The following is a 19,465-nucleotide window of genomic DNA, read 5'->3' as shown; positions in this document are numbered from 1 at the left end:
TTTCCTCTCTGGCCTCATGGTGGGGAGCGGGGGGATCCATTCTCTAGGATCCAGTGGATCGCAGCTCTGGGCAATCAGTTTGCAATGATCCCTTTTGCTCATTAGTAAGGTTTTTTTTTTATAGTTATTGGGCTAAGGCTGTGGATATTGTTGACTCTTCCGGAGGATGTCAATGTCAACTCAGGACGCCGCTTCTGTTCCACAAAGGAATCGGGCAGCTTACTGTGAGAGATGCACGGAGGATGCAGGAAACCATCACCAACAGTTTAAACAAGGCAGCTGGGCTTAAATGCCAAGTGTTTTGCCTCAGGTGATAAATCTTTCTCAGCCTCAGTGTCCTCATCGTAAAAATGGGCTGTGCACGCGGACAAAGGATGTTGGAGAAGCACTTATGTTTTGATGGATGTGATGTACTGTGTTAGTTCATGAGATTATTATTACTATTATGGTATCCAGAGACGGCAATTGGCAGAAAGTTCCTGACTCCGGGGACTGAATGGGCTAGAGGCTGGGGCTGATCAGAGAGACCTAGGGACCAACCCATAGCCCTGCCCAAGCCCAGAAGCTCTTCCTGCCATTCCTCACTCTCTGACCAGAACCAGTTTCCATGCTGTCAATTGAACTGAGGCTGGAGAAAACCCCAGCTTACATTCAGATCGGATGGATAGATAGAGTTGCCCTCTGGGTGGCTTTTTTCCCAGGATAATGCGACACAGGGTACGCTTTCCTGTTTCCCTTTTAAACCACTAGTGCAAACTCTTTATCTGTGTGGGATATGGGGAGAGTTTGATGGGGCAGAGGTGCGTAGAAAACACACAAATTGGCACTCTTAGGTTGTCCAGGTTTTCCCTTAGGAGGGCTGAGAGATCCTGGAGTACCACAGGGGCCCTCATTTTACAGGTAAAAACAATAGCTAATACTTCTTACAGTGTTCCAGCCACTATCTAACGTATCCTATAGACAAGAGTTTATTTAATCCTCCCAACTCCACGAAGTAGGCACAACTATTATCCCCACTTTACAGAGAAGAGAGTGAGGCCACAGAAGGGAGCCATTCGTCCACGGTGGACACGGCCACGTCGTGGCAGAACCAGAATTTATGCCCAGATCCGTGGTCCCCCGCCTGACACTGAGCGTCCCTCAGTCCTTCTTCTTTGGCTAACTTGACAAAGCTGAAATCATCCAGTGCACGCCCTCGTGTTCCCAGAGAAAGGTTGGGAGTTTTCTCTGAAAAGGAAGTTGAGGCCAAAGTGGACTAGGGCCAGAGGTGGTCCAAGGTGGAGCCACACTGCTGCACTCCTGATGGTGGAGTGGCAGTTTATTGAGACACTCTGTACCTCATGCTGGGGTGGCTGGGACAGTAGGCGGAGGGTGGTTTCTGCTAAGCTGCGACCAAATGAAACAGAGCGGCGAACCCCTGAGAGGTTTTACGACCCACTGATGCAGCCAGATATGGGGCAGAGTCTTAAGAGAATTTGCGAATTCACCATGTGTGCTGTTTGATAATCACCTGCATCGCAATAGTGTTTGTCACTGCTGTATTATCCATGGAGTAAGTGAGATGAACTGATGCGATGATCCAGATCATTCTAGGTCCTATCATGAAAAACCTTAAACAACAACAACTAACTTCCCACCTGCTGAGAAAAACCTTTAAAATAAAAATGGTACTAACTGGCTGTGTCTAGGCAACTGTTTTGCACCAGCCAATTGCTTCATTCATTCATTCATTCATTCATTCACTAGGAGGACCTACTATGCGACAGGCACAGTGTACTGGCACTGAGGTACCAAGCGTGCCTCCTGCCTTGGGGGAGCAGACGCTTTGCTGGAGTGGAAATGTCTCCTCCACCACGACAAAATCAGCACTGGGATGTGAATTAGGGTGGACTCTGGTCTCGAGAGCAGAGTTCCTGGCATCTCAGCCTCACCTGTGAGGTTGGTTCTAGAATCAGGGAAGCAGCCCCAACTCCTACTTTCTTTCATTTTTGACTTCCCTCAGCCTACACCACAGGACGGCGAAGGCCCCTCCCTTTTGCCGCAAGGGGTCGGAACAACGGGAAAGATGTCACCTCAGATCTGACATATACAAAACTTCCTTCCAGCCAGGAAAGACTCAGTTGCTTTTTTTTTTTTTTTTTCCTCAAAGGGAAGAGAGTTGGTATTGCCCTTGTCCTGTTTAGACTCTGAAATCCTAAATTGATCCCTATGAAAATTCTGGGTTTGGGAGCCCAAGGAGATTGTTTCTCATTAGTGACATTCTTCCTGGAAGGTCAGGCTAAGGAATGGTAAATAAACCTTCAGATCCAGTGCTTCCTCCTCACCCATGATATTTAAAAGAAAGAAAGAAGGGGGCGGGGAGCTTTGTGCTGTGGAGACCCAGAATCCTGGGCTGACAATCCAGGCTGCAGTCTGGGCTTTGGGGTGAAATTTCTGAGACATTAGGGAGCTATTTTTTCGCTTCTGTTAATTTGATCTGTTTCCTTGGGACAGCCACTCAACCTGTCCGTACCTCAATTTCTCCCCTGGAAAGCGAGAGGAATGATTTTGTAGTTCAGCTTTGCTGGAATGAACAAAACAGTGTTTAGACAGATGTTTCTTGAGCCTGCCTCCACCCTGAACCTATATTTCTCTGCTTACGCTCTCTGCCCACCACCCTGGGGTCGGGCTGGGATGGGGGCAGTGAACAGCGAGGTGGGGCTGTGTCTGGGATGTGTCCTGAGTGCCTGATGCCTGTCTTACTGCCTTTGTGTGAAGGTAAACGGGTTCTGTGGCAAATGCCAACACAGACCAGCAGAAGTCATTTTGTGGGAGAGTTTCTGGTGAACTCATTCTTGGTGTAAAACAGAAGGAGGCAGGTTTGGACTTCTTGGCAATTCTAATACTCTGATCAATTAATATGGTGCATTTGTTTATTCGTCAAACATGTATTGAGTGCCTGCCATGTGCCAGACAGTGGGGCTGCATGGTGAGGACTGAGTCCGAGGACAGAAGCCTTACTCCCAGGGCTTTTCCAGGCTGGCAGGGGAGACACAGGGCAATGGGCACTTAGATCACAGGCTGTGTTGTGCTGGCAGGAAGCACAGGGGCCGTGGTGGCCATGAGATGGGCACCTGTCCCAGCCTTGGGCTGGGGGCAGCTGGTCATGGAACACTTCCAGGTAGAAAGTTGAGCGGGGCTTAACAGGGGAAGGGGGTGTGGAGGGGGCAGGCGAGAGAGCATCCAGAGAGAACAGCCCAGAGGTGGGAAAGAGGAAGCCACGTTTGGGGAATGTGGATTTGTTGAATTGCTGGGGCTGGAGCAGGAAGAGTCCGGGCTGAAGTGGGAGGAAGAGAGACAGAGGCGGAGGAGTCCACCCGAATCAAGAGAGACTCCAGGGGGAGGGCAGGGTGGTTTCACAGGCATCCATCCGTGCACCATGCACCATGCACCGCATCCGCCAAGCCCAGCTTCATGCACCAGATCTGCAAGTGGGAGATGAGAGGGAGCAAGCCCCAGGGCCCAGAAGTCCCCGACTTTAGGGGGGCACAGGACCCATACCTAGCAGGCAGGTAGTAAGAAAGCCTGCAGAGAAGAAGCAGAGAAGAAGCAGAACAACATGTCTAGCTGCTGGGCGCCCTGATGTTGGAGAGTTGGTGGAGGGCAGAGGAGCTGTGTGCGGCAGGCTAAGCGTGGCGATCCGTGAGACCCCTCTGTAGGAGAGCTTTGGCTCTTACAGGGAATGCTGGCCGGGGCACCTCTTGAACTCATTTCAGCAGGAAATCCATTGGTTCCAGAGTGTAGATTCCAGATTTGTTGTTTTTACGGGGCTAACAAGTATGTAATTAGCACATCTGGGGCCCTTCAAAGGAAATGCAAACATACACCATTGAACACCCTTAGAGATGTGAGTGGGACCCACCCCAGAGTTCTGGAAGGAGCTTACCACCATGTCACAGAGACGTCCACTCTAGTCCAGGGTCTGCTCCTGCGCTGGAGGAAGAGAGAGAGAGAGCCAAGACCGAGTCTGAACTTTATGAGGGACTGGGAGAAAAGCAAATGACAAGGGTCAAAGGGCCTCTGCCTGGCCTCCTCTGGAGTCACCCGGGAAGGAGAGGTAGTGGGCCGGGTAATAATAATGTCCACCGCTCACAGAGAAACTATAGCGTGCCAGGCAAACGCCATCTCATCGCGTCTTCACGTTGTTACACAGCTGACATTAATATTCCCATTTTAACAAATGAAGAAAGGAGATTGGTCTGTGTGTCAGTTATCTAATACTGCATAGCAAATCACCCCAAAACTTGGTGGGCTTAGAACAACAATAGTCGGTGACTACGGGTCAGGGATTCAGGAGCAGCTTGGCTGAGTGGTCTGTCTTGGGGTGTCCCATGACCGCAAGTCAGATCTGGGCTGGGCTGCAGGGCTCTGAGGCTTGGTGTGGCATGCAGGATGGATTTCCAAGGTGGTTCACTGCCATAGTTGGCAGGTTGGTGTTGGCTGTTGATGGGAGGCCCCAGTTCCTCCCCTTGGGGGGGCCTCTCCACCTGGCTGCTTGGGTGTCCTCCCAGCCTGGCAGCTGGCTTCCCCCACAGTGAACGATCTGAGAGACCCCGGTGCAAGGTGCAGTGTCGTTTATGACCCAGCCTCGGGACGCACGCACGCACGCACGCACGCACGCACTATTCGGCCATATTGGATTGGCCACACAGTTCTGATTGGTTCTGATTGATCGTCGGAGAGGATGCCACCAGTGCTGGGCCACTGTGGAGGCTGGCAACTCCAGACTGGCTCAGAAAAGTGCCCGGATCCCACGGCTGCGGAGTGCGGCTGGGATTCACGCTCGAGCTGCCTGACTCCGTGGGGAGGCTCGAAGGCCACGTGTTGGCTCAGAAAGACTGGCTACATTGAAGAGTTAAGAAGAGGCCCTGAAGGGACAGGATGAGGAGCCCGGCAGGCAAGTGGCAAAGCCCAGTGGGCAGTGAGAGCCCCACTCACTGCCTGTCCTGAGGGAGACTGATATGGAAATGGGGACAAGGTGTGCCCTATGTGGTCAGCAGCCACAGCACACAGACTCCTAGGGGCTCCCTCAGTACAGTGAGCTGATCTCAGGGCTCCTCCGGGGCTCTTCGTTCATGTGGGTGAAGGAAGGAAGCAGGCGCACCTTTTCCCTGAGCAGGTACTAGGATATCCTATTTGCATTGCTGTCAGCTTAGCAAGGGGAACCCCGGCCTTAGACCTGGAATTGAGCGATCGGGAGCGGGGGGCAGTGTTGAGAGCCCACTCTGAGTTGGGTCTGAACCAGGCACTGTACTTTTTAAAATTGCATATAACCCACCCAGGAGGTAGATGCTGTCATTTCTACTTCCCAGTTGATAATACAGAACTCAGAGAATGAAGTCAGTTGTCTAAGGTGTCATATACTTCCTAAATGGTGGAACCAGGAGGGACCCCCAGGCAGGTGGCCTAATCAGCTTGCGCCATCTCCAGCGTGCTGTGCTGCCTTGAGTCTTCTCAGACCGACAAGGGCTGCACTTTCCCCCCTGCTGTTCAGTGGATCTGAGCCCTGGGGGGCTTGGGGGGTGGGCAGAGACCATGCTGGGCAGAATCGGGAGATGAGGGGCTAAAAATGCACCCCCACTCCAAATTCTGGGTGGATCCTTCTCACTAGATTTTTTTTTTTCTTCTGGGGAGATGAGATTTGGACACATGAACAATTACCCAGGAATTCGAGGATGTTCGCTAAGTGTGAGACTGGGTTGCCCTTGCGGAGGAACAGACATAAGCAGGGAGGCGCGGTGTACTCCGAGTCACTTCCAGGTAGAGAAGAAAAGCGCTGTGCGGTCGCGAGCATATCAGCACCCATCGCTGGACTCCCAGCTGCACAGCCCTGGGGACCAAAGCAAAGGGCCATTCCCCCGTGCAGAGAGTCCCTGGAGATTTCTGGGCTGCAGCCTGAGAAAATGTGAAGGATCCAGACAGATGGAGAGGAGTTGCTGAGCCCAGGTCGAGTAGACACGGTGCTTCTGAGCACGGGGTGCGTGGCTGCCTCCAGCAGAGGGTTGTGTGAAGGAGTAGCAGGTGTGACAGAGACGGGCTGGGCAGGACCGGAATGTGGCAGGTGTGGAAAATGGAGCCTTCTTTCTTTTAGATAATGGGAGCCACTGGGGAGTAGTGAGAAGCCCTTGCAGGAGGCCTGGCCCTTACTAAGTGTTTGGAGTGTTAGTAGTAGTATGGTTGTTGTTATTTAGCAGGAGAAGGAGAGCTGTGCTTTGGGAAGAGAATTTTGGTGGCGTGAGCAGAAAAATAATAGTAATGATGATACCTAATATTTATTGAGCAGTTACTATGGGCTGGGCTCTTTAAGTACACTGTCTTACTGAATTCTAACTTTCTTACGAGGCAAGTACCACTATCTCCGTTTTACAGCTGAGAAAACTAGGGCATGGAGAAGTCAGTCACTTGCCCAAGGTAGTGGGGGCACATAGGACAAGGGGACACAGCATGTAAGAGAGTGGTCCTGGCATGCGGTGACTAAGGCCTAAACTGGGGTGTGGCCGAGGGGATGAAGAGGGATGGCCAGAGGGAAGAGGTATTTAGTGGGAAGAAGTGACTTATTGCCATGGTTGGGGGGGCGGGGTATGGCGTATGGATGACCAGCCGCCCGGAGAATGGCTGCTGCCAAGACAGGGCACAGGGATATGTCTTCAGGGGACATCTGGAACCTCTGAGGCAGACGTCCATCCGGAAGGGGGTCCTGCACTCCCTACACATTGTCGACTGCAAAGTGAAGGCTACTCTCTGGACTTTGGGGGCAGAGGGAGGCAGGCTCCCCGTGGACTTGCCAGGCCCTGGAATCCTGTGATCGCTGCCCTCCTGGTGACAGCACCAGGCGCACCAGGTGCTGAGTGCGAATGGGTCTGGAGGCTGGCTGTCCTGGCCCTCAGAGAGTGTGGGCCCTGGTGGGGAGGCCTCTGCTGGGGCCAGAGGTAGAGAGGTAGAGAGCCCAGTCCTGGGGTGGGCATGATTCCTGGCGAAGGAGCGGGATGCTTTGGGCGCCGGGTAGAGGACAGTGGAGAAGATCAGGCCCGCAGCTGTTCTGAGTCAATCCGTGAAGATTATGAAACACTTGGTCCCTTTAAATGGGAGCGGAGAGCCTAAGCCCCCGGCTTCAGGGAAGGTGGCTCTCTCCAGAGAGGTCCCAAACTTTGGGACTGAGATGACAGTGAGGATTTTAGAAGCAGCTCCTGCCTTTGGGGCTGGGGGTGCTGTGCCAGGCCAGGGGTCTGGGTGCATCTGCCGTGGGAGTCTGAGGCTCTGTTGGTGGGGTGTGAACATGGTGTGTGCATGTGTGGAGTGTGTGTGGCTGGGTCTCCCTCTTTGGAAGAAGCCTCAAAGCCCTGCATCTGCTTTGGGGGCCCCTTGCAGCCGAAACAGGCAAGCCCTGGATTTGGCGGGGTCCGTACGGGGGAGGGTGTCTGTAACCACACACAGACCCCGGGACGTCTGGGGAAAAGCAGCTCTGTAGGCACATTCACACCAGACCCATTGGACAAAGAGACCGGATATTTTGCTGTTTGATAAACTTCATAAAACAGTGGAGCTGAGTGATTTTGCTGCTGCCTGAATGGAAGTATTCTAAGAACCCATGCCAAGAAGATAAATAAGGCCGGGGCTCCAGGAGAGGAGCTAAAACAAATGTGCAGTGAGAGGTACATCAAAGTAAAACTAGCTCTCCTGACGACCGCGGGTTCCGCGTGTGCTGAAGTGTGTGCGTGCGTGTGCGTGTGTGTGTGTGTGTTGGGGCAAGTGTTTGGCAGACACCAGGCTATATGGAAGGGCCCGGAGATGTACCCTGGGCTCCTGCCAGCCCCTCTGAAGGCAGCCCTCCACACAACAGGCCTGCTTGGGATTTAGTTAGGACCAGGCCCCGCCCTGCTTGGTACAAAGGGAAACCAGTGTTAGCCACCGTGGGGAGATTGAGGCCCCGCAGGCAGCCAGCTGGGGTTAATTCAGACTGGAATACGTGCGTCGAGGGGTCAGGAATCCCTCAGGGGGCAGGCCGATCAGCCCACGTTGGCCAGTTGAAGGATTTATTCTGTACCGATGACAGAGGGTACAAGCTTGGGTATAGAAACATCAAGACTCTCGTATTTGGTTCCAAACACTCCAGGGGGTGAGGGGGAACGACAGGGGCGTGGAGATAGAACAGAATGCTAGATCAGGATGGGCATCACCTAAACCTCACCTAGTCCGAAGGTGCTCAAAGGATGGTCCTCAGCCCAGCAGCAGCGGCATCAGGGAACTTGCTAGAAAGGCAAATGATTGGCCCTACCTCAGACCTATGAAGCCAGAAAGTCTTGGGGGTGCGGCCCAGCAAACTGGTTTGACATTTTTTTTCTGGGCGCTACTGATGGCGTCTTCAGCTCAAGCACCACTGATCTAGGCTGTCATCTTCATTTAAAAACGAGGCAAGGGAGGCCTAGAGAGGGAAGCTTTGCCAAGAGCATATAGCTAATTAGGACACAGCCACATCCCCCCATCACCCATATGTTCTCAGCTATTTATTTTGCAAATAACATGGGGGGGTGTTTAATAAATTTTTTCTTAGAGGCAATTGTTATGTTTATATATTTTCCATTTGTTAATAAGCTATTTAGATCAGCAGTGTTGCTGGGGCTCAGACCATGGAGTTATTTGCTATAAAGTTCAGGCTCTGGGAAGTGGACTCTCCAGTAGGGCCCCAAGCCCAGGCAGCCCGCCCATGTCCCCCCAGCTGCCCCCCCAAGTCACCAGCACCTTCTTCCCCTGTCTGTCCCCAGATGCTCTGTCTGGGACTACACCACCAGCCCCACAGGCTCTCTCCCTGCAGATGTTTTGGTCAATAATCCCTCCCTCCATCTGCCTGGCCAAGTGCGGGTGGACGTGGCAGGATTAGTTTCGCCCACTGGCCTTCACTGGCTGTGCGAGAAGACCTGCCTCCCCTTCCGGTGGCTCTTGCAGTGGGCCCAGCATGTTTCCAATATTGCCTCCGTGTTTTCCCCAACGGAATAATGCTTTAATGGGGCAGATTTGTTCTCTGTACGGGAAACATGTGGGCTCCCGTCAGACGCCGGGAGAATGGGTTGCCCTCCATCACAACCATCTGGTCACCTCTTGGGGCTCCCATCCCTGAGCTCAGGAAAAGGGCAGTTTTCTGGAGCCGGTGGTGTGAAGAGTGAGGGGGTCTCTGAGACTTCTGGGTGAGTAACTCTTCTACAAGAGCAGAACCGTGACAGATAGCATATTTACATCAGCCCCAATTCCTGGAAAGTTCATGCAAAACTTCTGTTGTGGTCTGAATTCAAACGGTCAAGGACCCGCCGAGTCCAGGGTCAACTGGACCTTAGAGCAGAATTGTAGGTGGAATTAGAGTGGGGGAGAAATGCGCTCCCTTCCTCCTCCAAAGGCCTAGGTGGAGATGGTTGGCAAGAGGGTGGGGGGAGGTGGCCCCCTTCCGTCAGAGAGAGCCTTCCCTGGCCCCAAACCTTACTAAACTAAGGCCCTGACCTCCTGGGAACTTGCTTTTCTTCGCCTGAGTCCAGGATTCTTTCCCGAGCCCTGAAGTTTTTGAAGCTGGAATTCCTCAACTTCAAGAGAGTGGTGACACCCCGGGATGGTTTGCTTGATTCCCCAACATCCTCCTCGGCTTCTCCTGCCCAACTAGGGGTCCGTAACCTGCAGTTAAGTAATTAAAGTTAATTGAAGTTTATTTCGTTTTGAGCATTTCACAAAGCCCTAGAGATAATTGGAGTTTCCCTGGAGTGTTGCAAAACTGGATTTGGAAATCTCAGATCAAGAGAACTGTTGGGCAATGGATGATGGAGACAAAGGAGAAAAGGAGAGAGAAAGAAGTGAGGGAGAGGAAGGAGAGACAGCTTTCTGTTTCCACTGGGTCTCCCCGCTGCGCTGGGGGGCTCTGGCAGGTTTAACAGTGATTTGATTCCAAGATGGTTGATTCCGTTCCTAAGTACCAAGAACAGACAGAGCCAGAGCCCAAGGAGCGAGAGACAAAGAGAGCACCTCCCTGGATTCCGCCCGCCCCCCAAGTTCAGGACAGTATCAGCCCAGGAGGAGACACCCTGTGTTTCTGAACCTCCTTTCCCCCTGCTCTGCAAAAACCCTAAAGGATTTTAGGGAAGCCTCTCTTTCTGAATGTGAAGTCTGCTGATATGAGTTGGGCCCCTGGAAACTTGCCTCCTGCCCCGGAAGATTTATTTTATTAAGTGGTCCACACCTGAAAGTAATTCAGTCTCTCGGCTTGGGTTTGGGGGCTGCGAAGGGAGGACCGAGGCGCGACGCCGGCGCCCCAGTCCCTCGGCAGCTCCGCGCCCTGCGCCCCCCGGAGCCCTGGTCTGTCCGCCAAGCCTGTACCGCGCGCCGGCCTCCCGCGCCCGCCCGGTGGAGAGCGGCCGGGCGCGCGAGCGGGGAAGGGGTGGGGGGACGCCGGGCGAGCCGGAGTTGCGTGAGGCTGTGGGTGGGGGCTGCGCCCAGCGTCGCCTCCCCCCCGCTCCCCCACCCCGCACCCTCCTGCCTCCGGACCTGCTGATCCCGGTGCCCGCGTCCCGCCCGCGGAGACTGTTTGCCGCGGGCCCAGGAATTCCCTCCCAAAATGGGAATGAGAGAGATTGAAATAGATAAAAGCATTCAAAGTTTAATGTCCACATCAAATCTCTATAAAACCAGATCAAAGGGAACAGGCGCTTGGTTTCTTCCCGGATCGCCGGGGAGCCCCGAAGATGGAGCCCCAGGCCGCGCGGCGCGTTCTTCTCTCCAGCCGGGGCCTCGGACTCCAGCACCGCGGCCGGGGCGCATGCGGGCGGAACGGACGCGGTGCCCGTGAACTTGAGGCCTGGTAAACTGACAGCAGCCCATAGGTTGTCCGCCGCGCGGCCAGACTGGCCGGGAGCCGAGCCGGAGGCGGCGGGCCGAGGAAACGCGCTAGCGGAGAGCGCGGCTCCTCGGGGTCCGCGAAGGACAGATGGCCCGACGGGCGGGCGGCCGGACAGGCGGCCGGGTGCTGGCTGCTCCGAACCCGCCGCTGCCGCTCGCGGGCCGCTTGGGTCCCACCGGGCCCCCGATGGCTGCCTCGCGTCGGATGACCGCGCCCTGCCCTGCGGGCTCCCGTGCCTTCCCGGGCTCCCGCGGCGTCCGCCCTGCCTCTGCTTTCGTTTTCTCCTGCCCTTCCGCAGTTCCATTTTTTCCAGAAACAGACCTGTGGGTTTCCCTTTCCGTTCCCGAAATGATTCTTCTAAGGTGAATGACTCAAAATGGAGCTTTCTTCTCGTGGTCACTGGGAGACTCTGCAGGAGTGAAACTCCTGGGTGTTTCCAGCGAGGCGCGCGACTTGGGCTCTTGTCCGATCATAAACCTGCAATCTAAAAGAGCTTTCCAAGGTTAGGGCCACAAGAAATGTGAAGATAAACCCTCACATCTCTAAGATAAATATGGAGAACTGTATTAGTAGCAAAATTACAGTCGCTTTTTCTCATCCCCCATAAAAAAGAACTGTAAATTAAGGAAGTGCTCTGCGTGTATCAGTTTTATGTGCTGTAGCATTCCACCCCTCCAGACATAACTTTCCAAGTCTGCAGAGCCAGCTCATAGGTAAAACCACATGTCTTTTCGGTGTGCCTGTATGAGCTGGCACAGTTATATGGCAGCGATGGACGGTTCATGGTGCAGGGGTTGGGAGAAGGGATGGGCATGCATGGAGGGCCAGTGTGTGTTTGGAGACCTGGGGGAAACACCCAGGACTCACGCTGGTAAATAAACTGGTCGAAGAGGATTTCACCTCATACGTAGTCTGAAATTACAGGAAATCCATACGCGGAGAAAGGGGCTGAAAAATTAAAGAGAGGCCAAGGAAATGAAGTTGTTGCTGTGGAAGGAAGGGAGGAAAGAAGGAAGGAAGGAAGGAAGGAAGGTAGAGAGAGAGAAAGAAAAAAGAAAGAGAAAGAAGACAAAATGTAGAGACAGATACAGTGCTGAAAGACACAAAAAGGATGGAAATGTCACAAAAAGACGGATGACAAGAGGGAACCGTAGAGAGAAGAAGAGAAAACACTCTTAGAAAAAGAAATGTGGAAAGAGAGAGAAAAGAGACAGACAGAAGGAGAAAGAAGCACGAAAAGTCGTGGAAGAAGAGAGACATCAGGAGGGACAGGAGACAAAGAGCCAAAGAGCCGGAGCCCAGACTGGGGGTGGGGTGGGTGGGGAGGAGGAGATAGAAGCCCTGGAAGCTGGGAGCCTTCCCAGGGCTAGGCGCCTCCCCAGGGCCTCGCTTCTCAGATTTCCCCAACGCAAGGGAAATCCAGGGAAGCCTTTGTGGGCGCCGTTTGTTTGCTCCAGACCCGGATCTGATGATGCTGTTGATTTGGTTTTTAAACAGTGGGTTTGCAGCCTTCTGGGCTGGGGCAGGGGTCTGCTAGCCATCCTCAACCCTGCAGATTGGATTGAATTTCGGCCACTTTGATGGTCCTGTGCTTGTCTCCCAGTTTTCCAATTTCCAATCCCCTCCACCCGGCTGGGGGTTGAAGAGGGACTTTAAAGACGCCTTTGATAACGTCTCACGGTTACATATTTCCATAACAATTTTCTTTACCAGACCGTTATGTCTGATGCAGCCCCAGATGTTCTGTGGGAGAGAAAGGGAACCAGTGTCGCAGCCTGCCAGGCCCTGGAGACTGGCGTGGGGAGGCCAGCTCTGCTGCTCTCCAGGGCGCTTCTGTCCTCTTGTTGCCCCTGCCCCCAACTCTTCCTTGGCCACACTCTCTGAATCCTTCTCAGGGCCAGGGACCCGTCCTCTGTACACGGCTCAGGCACTAGCACGACCCTAAATGTCTCCTTTCCACCCAAACTTCCCTATACCGGATCCCCTTCCACACGCTCTGCTCAGTGACACTTTGTCGGGTGGATAAACCACTCCATGCTCATGTCTTAGTAGGGCAAATTGATTCCAGGTGCCCCTTCTGGAGAATTTTAACAGGCCTTTCTGGAAACACAGTGCCCTGAGGAGCACGAGGAGACTTGCCTTCTTCCTCAAACAAATTTATTGAATATTACTGTGTGAAGGCACTGGGATGGATGCAAAAGGCAATCCAACATGTCTGGGCCCTTACGGAGGGCAGCGTCTGCATTGCTGGGGAAATGAGACGTGCCTGCCCCTAGCTTGAGCTGAAGGCTGAATGCATGTGAAGAATGCGGGAAAGAGGGGTGATGAAGTGGCTTTGGTGCTCAGGGGCAGCAAAATGACTGGCTGGCGACATCTGGGAAAGCTTCATGGAGGAGGTGGCCCCTCTTCTGGGTTCTGGAGGACATGCAAGGCTAGACTGTGTGGTAATGGGGAACGGTAGGCACTGTGATGGGCGGATGGGCGAGACTTTGGGAGGCAGGGGCATTTTCTGGTGCTTTCTCCCCAGACCCGACCTGGGAAGTCATTGGAGCAAATGTCTCTCATTCAATTCATTTCACCCAACATGTGTTGAAGCGGCGGCACCAAACTGGGCATGTGCTGGGCACTGGGGCACAGAGATGGAGGAGACAGGTTCCTGCCCTCCTGGGCACTGTTGGTATAGATCAAGTTCTACAGAATTCCAAGGGGCTGCTCTGGGCTGTGGGGCAGAGAAAGGGGAAGCCAAGCATTTAGCGGCCAGCCCCCACCCCCGCTGCAGCCAGAGCAGTTGCACTTTTCCACTGGGATTCCATGTAAAACTTCCTTTGGGGGGCGCCTGGGTGGCTCAGTCGTTAAGCGTCTGCCTTTGGCTCAGGTCATGATCCCAGGGTCCTGGGATCAAGTCCCACATTGGGCTCCCTGCTCAGCGGGAAGCCTGCTTCTCCCTCTCCCACTACCCTTGCTTGTGTTCCCTCTCTCGCTGTGCCTCTCTCTGTCAAATAAATAAATAAAATCTTTAAAAAAAATAAAATTGCCTTTGGGATAAAAGGGGGGCTGTGCTGCTTTAAAAGAAAGAAAATCCCTGGTTCATAGGTGCTTGTGCATGATGGAAAAATAGCTAAGTGAACCATATAATGAAAGCATGGGAGTGCATCAGGAACCAAAGATGGTGATTAAGCCAGAATCCGATCCTGGACACCTGAGTTTCGATGAAAAAATTGCCAAGTCCCTTTTGTACGTTCCCTGTCTGTCCGTGGCCTGTGGCTAGAGCGCACATCAGGTGCCAGGCTGCCGTTTTCTCTGGCCTTGTCTTCCCACATCCTGCTCTTTTCTCCAACTCCCCAGCTGGTTGGGAGTGGCTGGGTTCCAGCTGTTCCCAGAACACCCAGGGGCCCTATCCTAATGATACCTCAGGCCATCTCAAAGATGGGGGTGTCCAGGGGGCTGAGCTCAGCGGCTGTCAGAACGGCCCCCCCTTGTTAGATCCTGTGAGTTGCAATACAACAAACTGCCACCAGGGGGCAGGACAGAAACGTGGGGTCCTGTTCTCTGAGGGCCAGGCTTGATTTTGGCCGTAGTCCCGCTCTAAGCACTGCCCTGTTGGGAAGACTAAGATGAATGCAATACAGCCCCTGCCTGCAAGAGGCTTCCAGTCCCATGGTGACTTTGGTGGTACAAATCCCTGCTCCTTAAGTGAGCAGCTGAGTCTGTTGGGAGTTGTAGTGGAACCCCTCGCCTCTTCCAGCACCACCCTCAGCAGTCCTTGATGTGCCCCAGCTGCCTGGCCTCCCCTCAGGGTCCCCACTGGCTTCTCCGGCTGCAAGGACCGAGGCCGAAGGAGGCTAGGCTTGGCTCTGCCTCCCCATGATGCCCCCAGACACACATGGGGCACAGCGGCTGTCGTGGGCTCCCTGCAGGTGGGGCCCAGGAAGAAGGCCTCTCAGCTGGGGGAAAAGCTGGCTCCGATCCTCCCACCTTTCATCTCAGGGACCATCCTCCCCAACCTAGGCTGCGTCTGCCTTCAGGCCTGCTGTGTTTCCCCTCCCCCTCCCCAGCTGGGAAGGGTGGGGCCCCCCTTGTGCTGGGTTGGGGGGAATGCCCCCACAGGCTAGGTGTGCCCCATGTGCTTATGTGGGTGTGCTGGTGGGGTGGCGTGCGTGATGGGCTGTGGGCGTTCAGATTGCTGAGGTGTCCCCCTTCCAGCCGTCCTCAGTACCTTAGCCCCTCAATCCAAACCACCTGTCCTGCATAGGAGCCTATGCTGGGCACAGTGGGAGGTAGAGCCGTGAGCTAGAAGCAGTCCCCCTCCCACCCCCCGGGGGGTTTGGTGGGGTAGACAGAAAAGATGTCTCCCAGAGACATGCCCGCCCTGGGAGTCGCGTGTGGTGCGCCGGCTGGGTAGGTGGTGGGGTGGGGAGTGGGCCTTCTGCCTGGGCTCTGAGAGGTGCGTAATGGACAAGTTCTGGACGGCAGGGGGCGTGTCTGTCCTTTCAGGGCCGAACCTGCAGTGCCTGGCAGCAGGCCTAGCGTGGAGTAGGCAGCCCTTAGCATTGGATGGGGGAGTAAGAAGGCATTCAGACAAGGTGGTGGGGGGAGCCCGGGACGGTGTGCAGTGTGGGGGACTCTGACAGTCCCCTAGCCGGGGCTGCTGCCGGGGTGACCAACCATCTGGTCTCCAGCATGGAAGCCCTGTACAGCAGGAAGGCAGACCTGGACGCTTGGCCACCCTAGCGGCTCCTCCCCTTGGCAAAGGGCCTTGCGGTTGGTTCCTCCCTGGTCCTCCCTCCATCCTCCCTTTCTCTCTCTCTCTCCCCCACCCAGCAGGTCTCCTCTCAGGTCTCCTGGGCCGGGCCCTGCCCCCGCCATGGCCCCCAGCCTGACCTCCAGGGCGGCCCGCTTCCCTTTCACTCGGCTGTTCCTGATAAGGAGACTGGAAACAGGTTTGCCCTTTCACCTTTGCATATCTTTCCCCCCTGAGCCTTCGAGTCTCCACATCCTGGGTCCCGTCCCAGAGTCCCTGTGCCGCCCCCGGGCTGCAGGCCACCAGCCCTAGGCTCTATGGGGGAGCGGACCTTTGGGACCCGGCTTCAGTCCACGGGAGATGGGCCTCTCCCTGTCCGGCTGAGGGCGGTCCAGGCGCCAGCTCCCCGAATGCAAGCGCTGCACACAGGACGGCTGAACTGACCGATTCCTCCCCTGCACTGTGACTGACATTCTTGATGGAATTGGCCGGATGTTTCTCCTTCACAAGAGACACAGCCTCAGGCCAGACAGCTGTGCCTCCTTCAGCCCAGCCGCAGCTGGAGGTGCTGAGAACCCAGGACCCACACTTCCTACTTATGGGATAATATCGCTGGGCCCAAAGGGCTCCAGGGAAGGGGAGTGGCAGCTTCTACAGGATCCAGGAGGTCAGCAGGACTGGCTTCTGAATATCTTCTATCCACATTCTGAGCTGGTTCTCTGCCTGGGTCTGTGGACCCCACACAGTCGCTGTCCTCTGATTCGGCAGGGAGCTGTGTGTGGACCCCCCGATACACAGAGACCTCTTAGGTCTGGCCTGGGCCAGGCTCTGCTGAAGGCCCCGAGTCATGCCCAGACCCACTTATGAATTTCGCCCCATTTATGGATGTTATTGTCCAGAACGTCTGTCTCCATGAGTTAGAAGTGTGACCAGATGCAGCTCATACTTAAAGGGCGCGTCATAAGCTTTGCTGATTCATTTTTAAAGTTTTTTTTAAGATTTTGTTTATTTGAGAGAGAGGGAGAGAGAGCATGAGCAGGGGAAGGGGCAGAGGGGGGCAGAGGGAGAAGCAGACTCCCTGCTGAGCAGGGAGCCTAACACAGGGCTCGATCTCAGGACACTGGGATCATGACCTGAGCCGAAGGCAGACGCTTAACGACTGAGCCACCCAGGCGCCCCAGCTTTGCTGATTCAAAGGGCATTTCCTGAATTTGCAGCACTTGGAGGGCTATCATTGGTAACAACATCGATTTTATGGCCTTGAGATGGTGAGAATTGTATGTTCAGAGACTTTTCCCCTTTGGTGAAACCCGGTGGTGGCAAACACAACACGGAAGAGGGAGTCTTATCCATGTACGGCCCGCCGGGGCTATGGAGGGAAATGAGAATGTTCCCACCCTCGATCTTGGGGCGGCTTGGGGGATTACAACCTCTGTGTATGAACATGAGGCTCCGGGCTCTTATTCTCATTCCTGCATCTTTGAGAGCCATGTTTTTTTCAGACTTTAGTCATGGAAGTAGCACCTTCATGATTTGGGCCACATTTGTACTATTAACGGTTTTCTTTACGGGAACTCACGACACACACGTGCATGCGTATGCATATGCACACACGTAGATATCTTTTAAAAGGAAATTTTATATCCTTATCATCAATGGGACAATAGTAGCACTTGTCATAAACAGGAAGTGGCCATAAAGATAAATAACACAAAAGCATAGCAGTGTGATTCCGCTGTAGCTAGAGTTGCCCGTAGAAGGCTCTGAGTCCAAAGGTTTGCTTTCTTTCCTACAACAGGAATGTTAGCAAGGGTTCGAGGGCATTAGAGCCCCATTGGCCACATTGTTAGTGACCAGTGTTAGATGCCCCTGTTATTTAAAGGACACATTGTAATCAGAAATGAAAGGGAATTGGAGAGGACTGATTTTCTCACTCTTCTGGGCACCATCGAAGATTATTGCAGGTTCCGCCCAGGGGCTCCGAGTGGGCCTGCCCCGCAGGAACCGAAGCACCCCTCTCCGCTCATTCCAACCACATCTTCCCAGGAGTCCCACGTCGCAGACACCTGCTCGGCAGAGCCGTGCTCTTCGGGCCACAGGAGGAGGACCGGCGGAGTTGCTGGAGACAAGGGGCGCTGGTCTCGCCTCCTCGGACATTGCCTGGAATGTTCCAACTTGAATGAGACAACCCTAGAAAGACTGTTTCCACTTTGCTTAGCAGAGCAATGGGGAATTTTCCATAATGAGGATGAGAAAGCCCCAAGCATGAGAACAAGCAGGGCATTTGTACACTTCCTGCCGATGACAATTCCCGAACGATATTTTCAGCTCTGCCTACTCCCCTGAGGCCTAGACTGGTATGTCTAGCTGTCCAGTTGTCCTGTCCACTTGCAGCCCTCACAGGCATCTCAGACTCAACATGGCCAAACAGAGCCTTGATTGCCCCCCATCCCCCGCCCCAACCCAGCCACAGACCTGCTTCTGTCCCAGGTCCCCCATCTCAGCTGCAGGCTGCTCTCAACTGCGGCTCTCTAGTTGCTCAGGCCAGAATATCCACTTGGCCCCTTTCTCTTCCTCGCATCCCATTTCAAATCCATCCATTGTTCTATTGGCTCCACCTTCCAAACATATCCAGAATCCAGTGACTCCCCCTCCTTTCTACTGCTGCCCTGGTCCACGCCCCACCATCTCTGGCCTGGACGATGCCTTGCAGCTCTTCTCCGTTCTCCACACACCAGAGCCAAGGGTGGGGTTTGAAGACGTACATCTTGATTGTATCACCTCTCAGTTCAAAGTCCTTCCATGACTCGGGCCCTGTGCCTTTCCTTCCTCACCTCACAGCCTCTGCCCTGGGCTCGTTGTGCTCCAGCCATGATGACTTCTTTCTGTTGCCCCAACATGCCCACCCTCCCACCTCAGGGCCATTGCCCCTGCTGTCCCCTCTGCCAGTGGCTCTCTCTCCCTGATCCGCACACAGCTCCTGCTTCCATCCTTCACTTCATTCAGGTCTCCACAGAAATGGCACCCCCTTAGAGAGGTCTCCTGACCACCCTGAGAGAGTGCCTCCCCCCACCATTCTCTAACCCTTCACCCTGCTTTCTTTATTATTGTTTTAAGTCATCTCTACGTCCAATGTGGGCCTCGAACTCACGACCCTGAGATCAAGTGTCAGATGCTCTCCCGACTGAGCCAGCCAGGCACCCCCACCCTGCTTTATTTTTCCTCACAGCACTTACCGCTATTGACATTGGTTGTCTGAGACCGTCTTCATTTCTCTTTTCCTTTGGAAGGATAATTTCACTGGATCCGGAATTCTAGATTGGGACATATATTTTTTTTCAACACTTTAAACATTTCATTCCACTTTAATCCTGCTTGCACGGTGTCTAAAGAAAGTCTGATGTAGTTCTTATCCATTTTTACAGGTGAAACATTTTTTTCCTTCTCGCTTCTTTCAAGATGTGTTCTTTGTGTTGATTTTTCTGCAGTTTGAACGTGTAGATCTGTTGGTGTTTCTCCTGATTGGTGTTCTCTGTTGACATTGTATTATATATTTTTTTGCTTATTTAGTTTACTGACTGTCTCCCACAGGAGAATGTAAATTCATGAGGATGGAGACTCTGTCTAATTCACTGCTTTATTCCCACTGTCTGGAACAGTCTCTGAAGCTGGTGGTGTTCGGTAAATATTGGTTGAATAATGAATGAGTAACCATATATAGAGCCTCTAATAAGCTTGTAGAAGAAAGCAGTATCGTACAATGTGATTGATCCTGTAAAATGTCACGTTACGTTTTCTTAATTTGAAGTTGT

The sequence above is a fragment of the Phoca vitulina genome, unplaced genomic scaffold (assembly GCF_004348235.1).
Source record: "Phoca vitulina isolate PV1807 unplaced genomic scaffold, GSC_HSeal_1.0 scaffold2, whole genome shotgun sequence".
Lineage (NCBI taxonomy): Eukaryota > Metazoa > Chordata > Mammalia > Carnivora > Phocidae > Phoca > Phoca vitulina.
This window is presented reverse-complemented; position numbering follows the sequence as displayed.